Here is a 17,219-nt window from a genome sequence, read left to right as displayed (position 1 = left end):
GCTGCAGACGTGATTTAACACCGCTAAAGTTGTTAGGATGCATGGAAATAAGTGAGTTCACCGTAGGACAGTACAGTTACACCACTGACCTCGTCACTCACACTGTAAGACAGGAGAGCAGATCGCCGGTCGCTCCACTCAAACAGGGACTGTATAACTTCTCGTTTCAGCCGTTGCTAAAGTAGGTTATATTTGGCGACTCTTTCTTTACTCGTGGCCCCCTCCCTTTTTAATCAAGTCAAAAAACTCGGAAGTGCGCCCTCTCCTGGCAACAGCAGAGTAGTGTCGCTTTTCTTGCAGTAGAAAATGCCACCAGGGCTTTCGCTAAAACGTGGAAGTGTGAGAGTGGTGTATTATATCGAACATTTATCGAACCTGTCTTATCGCTCTATCGAGGAAAAGTTATATCGCGATACTTATCGTTATCGTTTTATCGCCCAGCCCTATTTAAAGGGCATACTCACCTAAAACTAGCATTTAATTGGTTCTTTTTCATGTCATGTAATATGTACTGTGTTTTATTTCATTTTTGTGTTTTTGTCCATCAGTTTTCCCTCACATTACAAACATATGGTGGTTATGGTGGCTTCCTAACAGCACTGACTTAGATCCTAGCAAGTGAGGAGGAGGGGAAAGACATTTTAAACAGCCCTCTAGTATTTGTCCCAAAGTTTTTCAAAAGATCTTCCCACAATATACGTCACCAGAAGGGGGTTTAAACCAGACAGTCTCACTTTAGAGTCTAATGCTTTGGTGTTGTAGGAGGCGAGTAGGCATGTTGACAACAGATGTGGCAATGGTCAAATTTTTTATTTGGGCTGGAGTGTTCCTTTAATCATAATTGCGATATTTGCCTTTTGCAGTACTACTGTATGCAACAGTGCCCTTTAACCAGTCTCAGTGTTTTTTGCTGTGTTTCTATGAATCAAGCTTTTCATGTAATCTAACAAAAATAACTTACTTTGGTCACAAGAGTTCAGGTCAGTCTTTAGTCATGTTAGTAATCCGCCAAAATGTGTTAATATATTGCAGGGTATGTAATATGCAGTTGTATAATCACAATACTAGTATTTTGTCCATATCTATATGCCATAGTGTGTCATTGTACTGTTATCTCCATCTACTGTAAATCCTGTCTTTGCGCAGTTTTAAGGGACCAAGTCTTTATGACCGAAGTATAAATTCTGTTATTTTTGATCATGATAGACTTAGGCTAAAATATATGGATGTGCTGTTTTTTTCATTTCATTCAGCCATTATTAGGGTCACAGTCATCTTTGGTGCCAGCATTCTTCTAGTTTTCAGAGTTTGACTAAGCAGAAGAGAGAGAGTTTTGAAAAGAAGCATTTCCCTTTGCAGGCTGGAGAAAGAAGGCATCTGTTTTGAATCCACATGGAAAAATCTCAATATTGTGATGTTTTTACAGCTTTGTAATATTAGAGAAGTTCATAGTAAGAAAAATTCACATGAGAGGGATTTTGAAGACTATTTGAAGAGCAACTAGGTCTTCCTCCCTGTGGCATGGAATGGAGGATATTGGTCTGTCGTTATGGAAATGAAGGAACTATGTTGAACATATCTGGGACAGTAAACGGTCTGATACGCTGTTTGCTGTTGCAAAGAAGCTTACAGTGAGACTAAAATATGTATGTACATGTATTATAATTTTCAGAATGCACCAGTCGTCCACACAAGCTAGAAATCACACTAGTAAACTAGCTACCTCAGCAGGTAACCTGTGAGCTCCATATGATTAAAATTATGCCTTCCTACTCAAACCAACTTCATCCAGTTAAAAAGTCTTCCCTCCAGATCTTCACTGTCAGCAGTTCTGTAGAAAACCCTAATGTAGGTAAAATATATGGATTCAAGGAAGAGCAAGAGAGCTGAAAGCTGTGTATGCCATTCATGACTATGGCCAGTCTTCGATTGCCTGATTGGCTAAATGCAGTTCAGGGGCCACATTCATCTGCATAATGTATAAATCTGCTGAACTTTTTCACCACGCAGTGCCTCAGATTCCACTGCGACGCGGCAGAGCTTTCCAGTGAAATGAACAGGATGTGAGGAGGCGAAGTGGACACAGCGTCAGGAATGAACTTGTTATAGTAGAAGAACAAAGGCTCCTAAAAGTTGACGTACTCTTCTCCGAAGTGGAACAAAGCTCAAACATGTTTTTGTAGAAATTTAAGATCTCTAGTTTGTAAAATGGGTGGTTGTATAAAAGTATTTTACTGCAAAAGTTGTGTAATTCATTGGACGCTCCCCAAAACTGGAAAATGTGCAAATGTAGGCCTGGCTTTAAGGGAGTGTCTGCATTGTGCCTTATATCTTATAAAATGAAAATCAGAGTCACTGACTTTAGATTCACAGTGTTCAACCGTATCGTCACTGTCTAACGAAAAATAGTAATTTTAGAGAAGAGGGCAAAAACGCTCTTACCTTTCAGGGTGAGTTAATGTAAACAGGTTTCATTCCAAGTGATTTTGGAGCATTTCTATTGGTCCAGTCATCATGAAATGTTCACACAACGTAAAGTACAGCTGGTGTGTTGAAATGATATAGAAAAATAAAAATCGACTAAAATGGAGATACATGGTTTTCTTTGGACAGTGACAATGTACTTTATGGCATAAATAAAAGATGACTTAATATCTCTAATATCTCAATATCTAGAGTTAGGAACCGTCTACAAATTACCAGAAGAAAAGTATTTGTTGTTGTTATTATTATTATAATAATAATAATAATAATAAGTAGTAGTAGTGTTAGCAGTATCTTTGGCTCTTATTCATCAAAATTGTGAAAAAAGAGCCACTTAAAACGAAGATATATTTAAAATTCTGCATTACTCCTAAATCACAAAGTCAAATTAAAGCAAATTTTGGAAATTCACCATTTTTAAACCTTTAGTCCTTCCTTTGCAACATGTTCAGACCCACTCTCAGGTTGGTTTAATCTACTCATCAGAGGCTTTTGCACCAGCTTATCGAGCTGGAGATGTTTATCTTTTTACATGAGCATCCAGTCAATGTCAAGGTTTTACCTTCTCCTGTGAAGTTACTTTATGCAGGTACAAGGTTTTGTTCTAACAGTGAGTAGTTTTTAAAATGCAGAAAATTAATAAAACAAAAAAGTTAGCTATCAGTTATTGATATCAGCCCAGAACCTCCATAATGGCATGTCCCTGTAATGCAAATCACTGAACGGTGGTCACACCCCCCCCCATCCACATGCCCACAAGATCATGTTTGTTTAGCGCATGGTTACTTCATCCCTCATTCAGCAAAGTCCATTAGAATAGGGGCAGCCCAGAGTAATCGCGCTGGCTGCCCGGCGTCAGCACTTTCCTTTTGGCCCTGCTGCACCAGCTGAACTGAAGCAGCCCAGGGATTAGACCCACTCATGTTTTGCGTCTCATTAAAGTGAGTTCCACTCGTTTGTGTATGTAAGTGCAAATTACACATAAGGCTAAAGCTACATCAGCCAGTGACCACACATGTTTTCTTTAAGTTTAATATCTCTGATTTAATGCTGACAAATTGTCTTATGATAAGCAGGTGAAAAATGTTGACTTATCTACTCTGTAAACCTAAACTACACCTCCATGTTATCTAAGTATCGGCAAAGAGAAGAGCTGTTCATCATGACTCACTAGTCCCCTGTCTGTGCCAAGAGTAACATAAACAAAGTCCAAATACCTCAGGGGACAGAGAGAGAGGAGAGAGAGCGCATGTGCCTTTAAACTAAAGCAGTAAAATTTGACAGTAAAAACAGACGTTTTGCCACTTCAGCACAGGAGCAACTTGAAAATCTCAGATGTTTTGCATGAGAAGCTCACACTGTCAGTCCTGTTCTGTCATTCCTACAGCATGACAGGAACGACGGATTTCAACAAGAAAGACAGAGATACGCAGCCGTTGTGCTTTTTATTGTCATGACTCTCGCTCTGCTGTATCTGCACGTTAAAGGGTTGTAGCACATAGGAGTTATACAGGGAGATTCACTCGAAAGAGGCCCCGAATATTCTGCTGTAACTCCTGTTAGGATGAAGCAATCTGAATCACACTACATATCTTGACCTCTGTGTAATCGATTGCATTACATGCGATGCTGGAAGTGACCTTCGTTTTCTGCCAGACACTTGAAGGGGTACGGGGGGGGTCTGCACCCGGAAGTTGCAAACGGAGGATAAATGTCGCAACGGCTGTCCGGCGACATTGTCCATGTCTCACTCTCTTCTTCAAACCTCATCGCTCTGACGCAGGGGCATCCCAGCTTGTTTCAAGCCCCATATACTGAGGAGCTCATTGCACGCTGTTCGTTCAGATTGATTCGTCCTAGAGAGAGTTATTACAGAATATTCGGGGCCTCTTTCGAGTGAATCTCCCTGTAGTTACTAGCCTGCAATAAGAAAAGCATGTTGTGATCATTAACTTCTCAGTTGTAGAACATTGAATCAGGCAGAGATATTCTGGCAAAAATGCTAATATTACATGTGTTAGTAGGCAGAAGCCGATGTTTATTTACAGTTTGAATTTGATAGTTATTGCTGTGAATATATTCTTGTTTTCCAGAAATGAAAAACATCCTTTATGTTTTAGCCACATTTGTCATTTATCGACACCGACTCAAATTGGAAAAAAAGAGAATGCACACTGTGACCCGTCAACACAGAATTTAAATAAAATGTAAATGTCGTTTATTATGGAACTGACTGTGTTAATTATTTAATTACACAACTATTTTTAAATGTAATAGCAAGATGACAGTAATATTCTAGTAATAACAGCTTATAAGAAGTTTGGGTGACTTTAAACGTGCAGTTAAATGTTGTAGTTATTACAGAGGACCCATTTCTTTTATTCATGTATGCATATATATGTATAATGACCTGCATTCCAGTCACAGTTATTTCTTGTATAGTTTTAATATTTGAGATTCTTGCACAATTTATGTATCCATGAATGCTGCTAATGATTGAGAGCAAATTGGGCTGTTTATTGTTGTGCAGGGATGCAAATGATGATTATTAATAATTTATTAGACAAAACTTAGGCAAAGCTTAACCCTGGTCGTGGATAGGGATGTGCATGGGTCCTGAAGGTGCCAGTATTCGAATACTAAAATCAATATTCAGGTATTTGTTTGACGGTGAAAACGTGCTTTTAATTTAACAAATTTGTTTTAACAGAGCTGTAAAATATGAAACTTTTGCTTGTATCTGCGAGTGTGTTGTATAATACTTTGTTGCTCACAAAAACATGAGTGCCTTAATGTAAACGCGTTGTTAAAGACATGACCGTAAAGGGAGAGATATCACAGCTATTGCTAAATAGGCTGGGCCAGGGGTCCCAACCCAAATATTAAGGCGAGCCATTTTGTTCTTTCAACAAAAATCAAACCACCTTGTGAGTCACAAAATTTTATGCCCTTTTACCATCTTGGCTGTAAGTATGTCTCATTATGTGCTAATTTGCTAATATAGGCTAAAAAATAAAATTTGAACGAAAACTCAGACTCACTTTGCTCTGCTTTAAGCTTTAACTCAGCTACAGCTGCTTTTCTCGCGTCTCTGGCAGGAAACTTTTCCACAAAAGTAGAACAGTTTCTTGTAAAATGTCTCATACATTCTTTAACAAGGCTGAAGTCGCTTCTCATTCACCAGCTTCTTGTTTGAATTGTCCCGATCCACCTTAAATGGTGCCTGAGGCGCCATTATGTAACTGCTGCACCATTTAAGGTGGAATGGGACAATTCGAAAAAGAAGTTGACTTCAGCTTTGCAGCTTTTTAGTGTTTTCAGTTTCTCATTGCAGATTAAACGTATCAGGAAACCAGCTGGAGTGATTATAGATGCAAATAAGTCCATTCATCTCCAAATTTTCGATGTCCATCTTAAATCTCTCTCTCTGCCGTTTCGTTATATACTAGCAAAACGAGACTGTTGTCTGTGTTGCTATGGTGACCAGCAGTCTGCGCTGATCTTCAGGGTTAAAGGGTGAATTAGCAGTTCTACATTAACTCCAGAGTTTAAGACCATTTATTGTTAAACTGTGTTGAACGATCAGCAGAGCTTTATTTTACTGTAAAGGAGGATTATTTTATTTTTACCTACAAATCTGATTCTGCTGTGGAGCCACAACAGGGCAGTAAAAGAGCCGCATGTTGCCGACCCCTGGTCCAGGCTGATGTTAGGCCCAGAAACAGTTCAAATATATTTTTCTGACAAACCAACATGCTGGTACGTCGCCCATTAAAGAGGAGAAAAACACTTGTAGAAGGTTACAGATCTCCATCTGCGTCTGGTGTTGTATCAGTTAGCTGTAGTTTTAGCTTATCAAAACCTACCAACTTCACTCCGCTATTTTAAAAATAGTAAAATGTTTTGACTCTGAGTGATGTATATTTTTTGTGCAGCACCTGTGCTGTAACCTAAAAAGGTAACATTAATTCAGCCGAAATCTTTGGTGGCTCTCCCCCTTCTCTGCGGTTAATCAGGTATCAGGTAACTTTTCTGGATACTGGAATTCAAAATTAGTCAGGATGACCATGCCTAGTAACGGAATAGCACATTTTAGATGACAGGTTTTTAAAATACAGCTCATCCCTTCAGTCAGTGTTGTTCATTTTTCTGTTTACTAGATTAAAACAGCACTAAAAAAATAGCTTTTTGAGGCCGACTGCCCTCCACTGTTTTAGAGTTTTCCCTGCTGCCAGCACACCTGATCCAACTAAACAGCTCAATAACAACACATTATTGAATCAAAGTGGCTGTGTTAAAGCAGGAAAAGCACTAATGTGCAGGGCAGTAGGCCTCCAGCAGCAGGGCTGAGAAACACTGTTTTAGATGAGGTTAAAGTGAAGGTTGCTGTTCTTTTGTTTTTTTGGTTCGGGCACAACCCTCCGCTGTAGTTTCCTCCATCTGTCTTTTCCATCTTTCGGTCAAACAACATAAATGATAACCGCCTTAAGCCAACTAATCGACAAGATTTGTTGCCATCATTTTATATTTCGATATTATATATGATGTCAATCAGTTATTGCTGTCCTAGTGCTCATACAGCACTCATACAAACCTCTACAGTTCATTCATTATTAGCCATATTTGCAGGTTTGATCAGTTATGATGGAGGGCTCTTATCAGCCTGTCATGATTATGAAATTTTAGCTGACAGTTAATCACAATAGAATAAAGGAAATCAGTAATTTGTCTCTTTTTGTTACAGTACAATCTCAAAGCAGCTACATTGGGCTGATTTTAGCCAATGTAAACATTAGTAACAGCTCAAGCTCAAATAAACAAATGTTACTCACTGCTGCCTTCTATAGGTGTTATTAACAGACAAATAAACATTACTGATCTTGAAAGACCCATGACATTTCTCTATTAATCTGTTTTCTGCTTTCTTTTATCTACAGGTACAACCGCAATTCGGAAAAAAAGTTGGGACGTAAATGTAAATAAAAACAGAATGCAATGATTTGCGAATCTCAGACCCATATTTTATTCACAATAGAACACAGAACACATCAGATGTTGGAAGTTGAATGAGTTAATATTTTTCATGAATTGGTAAAATGTCTCAATTTCAACATCTGATATGTGTTCTGTGTTCTATTGCGAATAAAATATGGGTCTATGAGATTTACAAATCATTGCATTCTGTTTTTATTTACATTTTATTTATATTTTACACAGCGTCCCAACTTTTTTGGAATTAGGGTTGTATTTGCCTTAACCCAGCTGACAAAAACACACCCAGTTCATATTCTGTTTGTTGTATAAACACAAAGCATATAATTTGTCTAAGTTAATAACTGTGGAAAAATAACTCTGGTCACTTTCAGTAATTGCGGTCAGACGATTATGTAATAATTGTGGCTGGTTTAAGCTTTTATTTGTTGGCTCACCATTTTCTATAGTTCTTCTCATATATGGTCAGGATGTGCCTCGTTCACAGCAGAGTGTGAGGGTGGCATTTAGCAGGACCTAATCAGACGTCACTCTTCACACGGTGAAGATCCATTCATGCCGCTCTGCACTGTGAAATGTCTTTACTTGTCACATGAGACGTGCAGCCAAGAGTGTTCTCTTCAAGCCAAATGGACTTTGCTTTAGCAGTGTGGCCAGTTGCCATTGATCTCTGTTGTCAGTGCAGAGTGTGGTGTAATGTATTGGATCAAATTGCGAGTCTTAGACATTTCTTCTCACTTGAGATCCAAAATGTTGTGAAATCAAACGTGTTGGCAAAAACTTTGCCAGCTCGGAGAGTAATTTGCTCTGCAGATGCAGGTGTGTATGTGACAGAGTGTGTCCGGCCTTTTTTGTTTGAGTGTGATTGGGTGTTGGTTCCTACTAAGCCTCGGCCTGTCAGTGCTTGCTGGATTAAACCGGGCTATTGACCCACTAATGCATTATTTTTCCCCTATTGTGCTGTTAGAATGGAACAACTTACAGTTGCCCTGCTTAGAGGAAGGATATTAGAACATGGTACATTCCGGTCAGCATTCCTTATGCCCATCCCAGGATCAGACCAGGAACTCTCCACCCATGCTGAGCTGAGAAGGTGCAGCCCACTGAGCCAGAGCTGCTGAATGAGACGTCTTTAACAGTTTTGTGTTTTTATTTATATTCCTGTTCAGTTACCAGTTATGGAATTAATCTGTACTACGTGTATGTTGAGCCCTACGGCTGTCACCATCAATTATGCTAGCAATTAGTAAATTACCAAATACAGTTTGTTTTGACAGTTAGTTATTTGCAAAAGTTTGCACACCCCTGGTCAAATGACAATCAACAAAGCATTTCTAAGTGAAAATGAGTAATATAACACATCCTCAACAGAGAACACACTTTTGCACATTGTAATGCATAATTACTGTGAATTAAATTTGACAAATTTAACATATTAGGAGGGAAAAAAAGCATAAAATGTGGCCAGTGCAAAATTTATGGCACATTTTTATAATTTATTTTTTCCAGCATGTTAAAATCGGTAAATAAATCATGCACTTTTTTTTTTTTTAACTCATTTTCACTTAGAAAATAAGAAGCAGTGTTCAAAGTTTGTCTGAAACTGTAAATCAGATGCGACAACAATAAACAGTAGCAACATGCTTAGCCTTTGAGATTCCAGAATGCCTTACTGGATAAAGGATAAACAGGAACCTTTGAAAAGACTTAATTGAACATTTTACCTATATTAAAACTGGTGCTGTCAATGTTAATGTGTTAAATTGCCACAAACTGTTTTTAAAATTTTTAGTTTAACCCTTTGATCTATCTGCAGTTGTAGCCCTTTCATTTAAATATAGCTTTTAAATGACTTTTTAAAGCAATACATTCAGCACCTTCAGCAGACCACTCTGGATCGAATTAATGCGCAGCACGTTAACAAAAGCGAAAGCACAGTTAAAAGCTACTGTTACCGCCAAGAGTCTCTACTGTAACAAGAATCCACAAGCTGTACGAACAAGAACAAGAGTGAAAAGCTACAGTGTCAGGCTATCATCACAGTACAGTATTTGGAAATGCCATGATATTGAAGTTAGCGATATTGCCAGCCCTGTGCATGTGGTTGCATAGCTGATTACTTATTCAGCAGCAGAATAGCCAAAAAAAAAAAAAAAACTTCTTTTAAAAACCAGATCATTTGGTGTCTGGAGTCCTCAGCTGTTTGTTAAGCTCAGTTGAAAAGAAAGGTGACATAGCACAGTAATAAACAACCACCTGTCCCAACTTTTTTGTAATGAGCATTCAAAAAACATTTAAGTTGATTGTTGTTTTTGTACCATTTTCAATGAAATACAGGCCAATCGGACTTTACTAATGACTGTTTTCTGTTTTTATCAGCATTGCACAATCCGTCTTAACTTTTAACCTTTTAAGGCTTGTATTTTTATTTATTTGTCTCTATGTACTTAACCTAATATATTATGGCTCACTGATGAGGGGAAAATATCTGACTGATTTACTGACCAACATTGCAACTGTGATTTAAACTGAGATAATGTTCTCTAAATTGAGGTCCAGGCCTGCTATTTTGGCCAAGATTCCCAGAATATCCACTTTTTCTGGCTTGAGGCTTAAATGCTGAACATAGTGTGCCAGACTGCCAGTTGAGGTTGTGTTGTCATTCGCACAGTGGATGGGTGTTTTGATTTGCTTCTCATTGGTCAGACTCATCCAACGACAGTGTTCTTAGGTTAGATTTCCCTGCCCTCTTTAAAATTTGCGGTTTCGATGTAAAAACTTGCCATACTTCCCATCCAGAGAGACTGATCTGTCTATGAGGAACAGCCAGAGCTGTTAAATGGTACAACTAGAAACCTCAGTCCTAACTGTGCATAACACCTGAACACTGCTGAGCTACTTTTACAGCATTACACTGTCAGAAATTGGGGCTCTATCAGTAATGTGATCTAGGTCTGATACATGGCTGTGTAGAAGGTGCGCATTATTTCGTTTATAATACGTTTAGTAGCGGAGACATTTAACCCCTTAATAATTATGCCAGCAGGCCCAAAATTACATTCCTCATTCCTATAACCTAAAAAGCAAACACAGATTTAGGTTCCCTGGAGCTTTAAGTAGGTTAATCTTGTGGGCTCACAATATACGTGTGCAACGTATGTGCTGTGAATAACTTTCCAGTGGCCAATAAATGGCAGATGTATTTGCCACCCTCTCTCCTCAGTTCAGACAAAATTTGGCACAAGAAAGCTAACAGCAAGCAAAAGCTACCTTAGTAAGCATGTATGAGCTGGCAAGAATGTCCATTCATCTGTTCGCTCAGCCATTGAGCCACGCCAGCATTCTCTGGACGCACGTCCAGCAGTAAAGTGAATAGGAACCTTTACCTTCTTTAAGGCGCCGCTGTATAAAAGCCAGATATTGTTTTTCGTGAGCCACGGTCACAGCAGGACCTACACTTGTAAGCCCATTTCATTCATTTGTCCTTACTCGCAATGTTGTGTTTAGTTCTGGTTCAGTGATACGTAATTCAATCTTTATATTCAGAGTGATCTATCTTTAAGCCAAGTTTTATCTTTTTTTTCATTCGAACTCTCCTGGGTGTTTAAAATAACACTCAATTATGGTATCATAACATTTTTAGTAATGTACAGTGTGTTTCCTGGGACCTTTTAATGTAGTTATTCAAATAACAAACAAGATGTCCATGTTTAAGGGGTTAAAATATGTCTTTTTACACAAAATACATGACCATATGTGACTCTGTTCCCTTTAGGACAATATTTCTGTATCTGCCGGATGCAATTTTAAAAGTAGCATCTATTCTTAAATACCTGTTTACAAAATATCAGCCAAACACTGAGCAAGGCACGCCATGCGTGACCCAGCGCTTACTCAAATTTCACATTTCCTAATTCCAGCCATGTAACTGTGGCCCTTGGGGACAAGCATGTAGGCCCACTGTTTTACTGTTTCCTGCCTGGATGTTCGTTCTGCGCTGCGTGACGGCGCTCCCTGCTTTTACGAAAGGAAGTTTGACATACTGTAGCATGTTATGCTGTGACAAAGGATATGGGAAAAGTTTGAGAGCGCTCAGTGAACCAGCTGGCCTTCGAATTATTAATAGCATTGCAGATCCATCCTCTCTTTTAGTCTTGTTTACTGCATCCTTTCATCTTCATTCATATTTTTTACTCTCGCTCTCTCATAACCATCCAGTAGTGTTCTAGGTATTTAGCTTATGATTAAATATAGCGCTTCACTGCATTAAAATCAGATATGTGTGCTGCAAAGATAAAAGAAACACTGTGAATAATGTCTCAGAAATATCAGGGCTTATCAGTAGACAGATACAGCGATAGTGGCTGAAGTTACAGGCTCCATTACTGCCTCTGTAATAGTGCAGGAGCATAATCCTAATCATTCCCCCTGTCGTGCTCTTTCTCTCCCTATGGTGAGAGCATCACTATGGGTCTTAGACTTTGTCTAGTAGGCCCTTCTTGAGTTAAAATGGGTTTTGTAGAGCAGGAACATACTGAATTGTGGAGGGTAGGGGTACTCTAGGACCGTGGTTCTCAAACCAGTCCTTAAGGCCTCCCACTGCTCTAGGACCAGGACCTTTCTGCTGCAGTTACAGGCCCATATATATTGTACTGTGTACATTCTGTAGTTGACATTGCAGAGAGATGTTTTATGAAGTGCTCGCATACGTTAAAAAACCCTTATATTAAGGTAGTTAAAAATATTTCCCGTTATGGCTACAACACAGAGTGCAGTGCATGCTTGCATAGCCTAAAACAAGGCTTCATTCTGTCTCGTCAGAGGCGTGTGTGTGTTTGGAAGTGAAATTTAATGAGGAAAATCTTGTTTTGGCATGTAAAGTGTGTAGATTAAACATTTCTCAGTTAATCTCTTTCCATTTCTTAGAACAGCGTTTCCCGGTTTTCTCGCTTCAACACTCCTGATTCAGCTCATTAACCGATTCAAGTGAAGGCTTGGTACTCGGCTGTGTTGGGAAAAAGAAAACATTTTCTTTGCCCTCACCAGGTCTGGGCTTAGGAAGCACTGTTCTGACAATGACTGCTGATTAACTCTGAGACCCAGGTTATGACATCATTCTCCTGTTGCAGTTTTTGTTAGTGTAACACCATTTCAGACAGTAGATTTACCTATAGAGTATATTTGGTAGGGCCAAAGAAATACAAAAAGAAATCATGGATATTGATACCGACTTCAAGAAGCAATGAATTCAGATAACCCATAAATTTAGCCAAAATAAATTTGTGTGGTTAAAAATGATAGGTAAATGATGATCCAGTAGTTTTTAAGTAAACATTGCTTTATTGTTTCTGCTGAAACAGCATAAACTCACAAAGTTTTAATACATATATATTTTAAACATAAATATTGGATTGATTTTACCACTGATGTGTCGTGCAGCAGTGTAAGAATCAGTCAATCAGAAACTTACAGTTTTAAAATATGTGTGTGTGTATTTATATATAATGTTAGGCAAAAAAATGTGCACTGGCCACTCAAGCTGCCAAGCCAGTGAGTCTTGTGGCCACAGCTATAGAATACAATATACATTGTATTTACAATTTACAAACATGGTTCAGTACCAAAACAGTCAGTTGTTGCTTTGAAAAAGAAAATATGTACAACCTTGTTTCCAAACATCATTTTGCAAATCATTTACACCCTATATTAAATTGAGAATAGTACAAAGACAACATACCAAATGCTGAAACTAAAATATTTATTTTTCTATTTTTTATTTTTTTTTTATTTTGTGCGAGCAAAACCCTGCTACAGGGTCATGTCTACCACTGTGTTACATCATTTCGTCTTTTAACAGCCCTCTATAAGCATTTGTGAACTGAGGAGACCAACTGTTGTGGTTTTGAAAGTAAAATGTTCTCCTATTCTTGCTTGATTTCAGGATTTCAGCTGCTCAGCAGTTCAGGACCTTCTTTGTTGTATTTTTCTTTTCATAATGTGCCAAATGTTTTCAGTGGTGACAGGTCTGGACTGCAGGCAGGTCGGTTTAGCACCCGGACTCTTTTAATACAGAGCTATGCTGTTGTTTGTGGTTTGGTATTGTCTTGCTGAAATAAGCAAGGCCTTCCTGATGGCAGCACATGTTGCTCCGAAACCTGTATATATTGCTCAGCATTAATGGCGTCTTCACAGATGTGCACGTCACCCATGCCATGTGCAACAGTGCACTTCCATATCATCAGAGATGCTGGCTTTAGAATTGTACACTGATAACAAGCCGGATGGTCCCTCTCCTCTTTAGCCTGGAGAACACAGTGTCCATGATTTCCAAAAAGAATTTCAAATGTTGATTCGTTGGACCACAGGACACTTTTCCACTTTGCCTCAGTCCATCTTAAGTGAACTTGGTCCCAGAGAAGGGAGTGGTGTTTCTGGATCCTGTTTATATACAGTTTCTACTTTGCATGGTGCAGTTTCAACTTTTTTGGATGCAGCAACAAAGGAGGATCCGGTTTTACTGGATAAAGTCACTTTAATGAACTCTTATTCATCTATCGGCATAAATAAATAAGACAGTGAGGCTTTAATATTAAAACTTTCTGTGTGACTTCACAGGTAGAATCAGAAAGCTCTGTGGATCATTCTGCTGAATCCTTTTGCTTTGAATGGCTCTATAATTGTTTATTATGTTAATTATTTAAGTATTTAAGTTAAAAGATTAGAAAAAAAAGTGAAGAAAAGACAAAAATGTATGTGTTATTTTCACAAGTTGAAATTTAGGGGTGGGTCTGGGGCAACCACCTCCTAACAGAACGTAACTCTATATAAATGATGACTTTTGTATATATTTAGCTTATTGCTGTCTCATGTAATGCCTTGGGTTTAAATAGATCATTACATAATCCTTGTAAATATCTAAGTTTTGAATGCTGAAGTGTTTGTTGGTTTTTTTGTGTATTTTGGGACCGCAGTTTGAACTAATTCAGAGCACTGATCGATACACAACTCGCAAGGCTTATATTGCATGTTTTTGTTTAGCCTGGATTACATTTGTTTGCTTTTTTGCTAGATTATTACCCAAAGCTAGACAGCAAGTGAGAAGTTAGACAGCAATCTGCTCTGCTGCTCTCCTTCTTCTGAAAACAAAGCTCATTTTAATTTCATTACCAGAAACATGCCTCACAGACAGACGTATGAGGCGTCAGTATAGGTGTCAGCAGGGTCATATTATGGTTAAAGAAAGTTTCCAGGTTTCATCAATGTACTGTTTTACTCGTTAATAACCTGATGACTCTGTGTCTAGAAATCAGGACTGAATGTATTGTGTATAGCTGAACCAGCCAAAACTGGACTGTGTGTGTTTGTGTGCTTAATTTAATTGTGGGCCTTAACTGACAGGTGGAGTAGAACAACAGCGTCTGACTATGTGTCTGGTTGCTATGATGACTGTGACTGTCTCTGTTATTTGCTGTGCATTTCAAGAAAGCAAATGTCAATCCCCAATCGCCCCCCCCCCACTTCATTTCATATTCTAGTCTAACCTCTGTTCATATCTGCTTGTTTATGGTTCTGTTCGCAGGTTTTTGCCATCTCTCTCTTCATTTTTCAGTCTGATTTGATTTTTGACTCTGTCTCTGTCCCCCATCAACAGACGCTACTGAAGATGTATGTGGGTATAGCTGCCTGCGTAAATGCCCGTATGGAGGTACTGTAGATGGTGAACTCTTGTAATCCAGCGCAGCGTTAACATACGCAGCTTGTTACCCCGCAGACAACGAAGCAACGGCCCATCCTTTCCAGAGGGCAGCACAACTGCACATTAACTCTTAAATATCTACCCCCCTCCCAGAACGTAATCACTGCTGTAATGCCAAGCCCTTTCCCCAGTTTCACTGCTGTTATTGTCCTGCTCTAGGCTCAGTTACATGAAGATCGGCTACCAGCTCACAGGATGGTTGGTACAGACCTCTGAAGTCCTGTCATTCTGTAGTCGGTGTCATATTAGTAACTCATAGTTTTCTCTATAGGAAAAATTAACAATGTTCAATCACTGCTGTCACACCTGTGGTAACTGTCCCAAAGCTGATATGAATATTTCTCAGAACATAGCTAATCCACTGAGTTAGGAGGTCAATAAAAGGAGTCTAAACACAAATGTTACTACAAGCAGGCTAACACTTCTGTACATTGAATTGACATTATAACACTGTCAGACTCGCCAAAATACCCCAGCCAGCTTTGCCAGCTGTGATATGTAAGCTGTTTTGGCTGTAGTTGGCTACAGTTTGAGTAGCTGGTGCTTTTAAATAATAGTGTTGGAGTTAAGTAGTAGACTACGGAGCCCTGCTGGTGACATCCTGCATATCGCTTCTGTCGGAACAAAACCTTGTATCACCATTTTAGTTGCTTTTCAGTTGTTGACATAATTTGAAAATACCTGTTGCTCTTTACATTGTTTGTAAATTTCATGATAAACGGACGTTTGGTTCCATTGACTTGCATTAAAAGTAGAGTATGTGTTTTCCTTCTTCTGTAAAGTTTCCATTTTGGAGATACAAGGTTTTGTTCTGACAGCAGCGATAAATAAAAGAAGTGAGACACTTAAGTGTCTCGTTCCAATGCTTTACTAAGGCCACACATTATTATTATTATTATTATTATTTATACAGTATGTCACCAGCAGGGCTCATAATAGACTTACTTTTGTGCGACATCATTTCAGTGTGCAGGAGTGTTAACTTACTTGTAGCATGTATGTAGTATTATTCATAAACTCAGATCAGGCGTAACATTATGACCACCTCCTCGTTTCTACACTCATTGTCCATTTTATCAGCTCCACTTACTATATAGGTGCACTTTGTAGTTCTACAGTTACAGACTGTAGTCCATCTGTTTCTCTGATACTTTGTTAGCCCCCTTTTACCCTGTTCTTCAGTGGTCAGGACCCCCATAGACCCTCACAGAGCAGGTACTATTTGGGTGGTGGGTCATTCTCAGACCTGCAGTAACATTGACGTGGTAGTGGTGTGTTAGTGTGTGGTGCGCTGGTCTGAGTGGATCAGACACAGCAGTGCTGCTGGAGTTTTTAAACACTGTGTCCACTCACTGTCCTCTCTATTAGACACTCCTACCTTGTCAGTCCACCTTGCAGAGATGATAGCTCATCTGCTGCTGCACAGTTTGTGTTGGTCATCCTCTAGTCCTTCATCAGTGGTCACAGGACGCCGCCCACAGGACGCTGTTGGCAGGATATTTTTGGTTGGTGGACTATTCTCAGTCCAGCAGTGACACTGAGGTGTTTAAAAACTCCAGCAGCACTGCTGTGTCTGATCCACTCAGACCAGCACAACACACACTAACACACCACCACCACGTCAGTGTTACTGCAGTGCTGAGAATGACCCACCACCCAAATAGTACCTGCTCTGTGAGGGTCCATGGGGGTCCTGACCACTGAAGAACAGGGTAAAAGGGGGCTAACAAAGTATCAGAGAAACAGATGGACTACAGTCTGTAACTGTAGAACTACAAAGTGCACCTATATAGTAAGTGGAGCTGCTAAAATGGACAATGAGTGTAGAAACAAGGAGGTGGTCATGATGTTATGCCTGATCGGTGTAAAAGCTGCTAAACAACCTCATAATTCAGAGGATCCAGTTATATTTGGGTGGTGGTCGTACACACAGGTCAAAATGTCAACTTTGGAACCCTTTCCTTTACCACAGGCCACAACACTGGTA

At 39.2% G+C, this 17,219-nt stretch overlaps 1 protein-coding gene across 1 annotated transcript in view; it reads left to right on the top strand.

Annotated features, from left to right (window-relative positions):
- ehd3 (EH-domain containing 3) overlaps nucleotides 1–17,219 on the top strand; it is a 49,719-nt gene that overhangs the window by 12,625 nt on the left and 19,875 nt on the right. The window lies entirely within an intron of this gene.

Source organism: Colossoma macropomum, unplaced genomic scaffold, assembly GCF_904425465.1.
Source record: "Colossoma macropomum unplaced genomic scaffold, Colossoma_macropomum, whole genome shotgun sequence".
NCBI classification, from domain to species: domain Eukaryota; kingdom Metazoa; phylum Chordata; class Actinopteri; order Characiformes; family Serrasalmidae; genus Colossoma; species Colossoma macropomum.
This window is presented reverse-complemented; position numbering and strand designations above follow the sequence as displayed.